This window comes from Macaca mulatta, chromosome 19 (genome assembly GCF_049350105.2).
Source record: "Macaca mulatta isolate MMU2019108-1 chromosome 19, T2T-MMU8v2.0, whole genome shotgun sequence".
Lineage (NCBI taxonomy): Eukaryota > Metazoa > Chordata > Mammalia > Primates > Cercopithecidae > Macaca > Macaca mulatta.
In genome coordinates this window covers 39,115,945-39,117,478 of record NC_133424.1, presented here as the reverse complement: position 1 = coordinate 39,117,478, position 1,534 = coordinate 39,115,945, and the positions used below count along the sequence as shown (strand labels likewise).

General features: G+C 44.7%; 1 pseudogene; it reads left to right on the top strand.

Moving 5' to 3' along the window:
- Positions 1-652: 652 nt before the first annotated feature.
- Positions 653-1,265, top strand: LOC100427409 (large ribosomal subunit protein eL15 pseudogene; annotated as a pseudogene).
- The last annotated feature ends 269 nt before the right edge of the window (positions 1,266-1,534 follow it).

The window sequence follows — 1,534 nt, the reverse complement described above, 5'->3', positions numbered from 1 at the left end:
TTTAATGAGAGAAATTTTCAGCAGATACCAGGTATTCCTTCAGGAGAGACTCATGACTGACCCCCATGGTCTCCTTATAGAGAAACCTCATGATCTTAGGCGTTCTAAAATGAAAGACACCTGGACGACCCCAGCCATTCTAATGGGAGATACTCCCTCCAACCCCAAGCATTCTAATGTGGAGACTTCTGGCTGACCCCAGCAAGTCTAATGCTACAGAGCCCCGGGTGACTCTAGGCATTCTAATGGGAGAGACTCCTGGCTGACAGCATGCAGTCTAAAAATAGAGAAACCTGTGCCACCTCAGGCATTCTAATGGGAGAGACCCATGACAGAGCCCAAGCAGTCTAATCATAAAGACACCTAGGCTACCCCAGGCATTCTAATACAAGAGATTCTGGGTGACCTGAGATACTATAATCATACAGACACCTGGATGACCCCAGTCATTCTAATAAGAGAGACTTTCACCTGACCCCAGGAATTCTAATGAAGAAACTCCTGGCCAACCTCAGGCAATCTGAAGAGTAAGACTTCTGAGTGACACCAGACATTCTAATGGAAAACATTCCCAGCCGACCGCAGGCAATCTAATGATAAAGACACCTGGGTGGCCCCTTTCCATCTGGTGGTAGCCATCAGGTAAGCCAAGATGGGTGCATGCAAGTACATCCAGGAGCTATGGAGAAAGAAGCAGTCTGATGTAATGTGGTTTCTTCTGAGGGTCCGCTGCTGGCTGTACCACCAGCTCTCTGCTCTCCACAGGGATCCCTGCCCCACCTGGCCTGATCAATGGCGCTGACTGGGTTACAAGGCCAAGCAAGCTTTCGTTATATATAGGATTTGTGTTTACCATGGTGACTAAAAACGCCCAGTTCCTAAGGGTTCATTTTACAGCAAGCCTGTCCATCATGGGGTTACCCAGCTAAAGTTTTCTTGAAGCCTTCAGTCCGTTGCAGAGGAGCGAACTGGACTCCACTCTGGGCTCTGAGAGTCCTGAATTCTTACTGGGTTGGAGAAGGTTTCACATATGAGTTTTTTGAGGTTATCCTCATTGATCAATTCATAAAGCTATCAGAAGAAATCCTGACACCCAGTGGATCACCAGATCAGTCCACAAGCACTGGGAGATGCATGGGCTGACATCTGCAGGCCAAAAGAGCCGTGGCCTTGGAAAGGGTCTTAAGTTCTACCACACTATTCGTGGTTCTCGCCGGGCATCTTGGAGAAGGTACAATACTCTCCAGCTCCACCGTTACCACTAATATAAGTAACATTTGTAAAATTCATACCTAATAAACTGTTTAGGACAGTCATGTCTGCTGACAGGTGTTATTTTTCTGTTAAAACTAGTCTGCAGATTGTTTCTTGAATGCTTTGTCAAATTAAGAAAGTTAATAATGTTTGAAGAGAATAAGTGGTGGTGTATCTTGTTTCTAATAAGATAAACTTTTTTTGTCTTTGCTTTATCTTATTAGGGAGTTGTATGTCAGTGTATAAAACATACTGTGGTATAATTGGTTTAAAACAAATT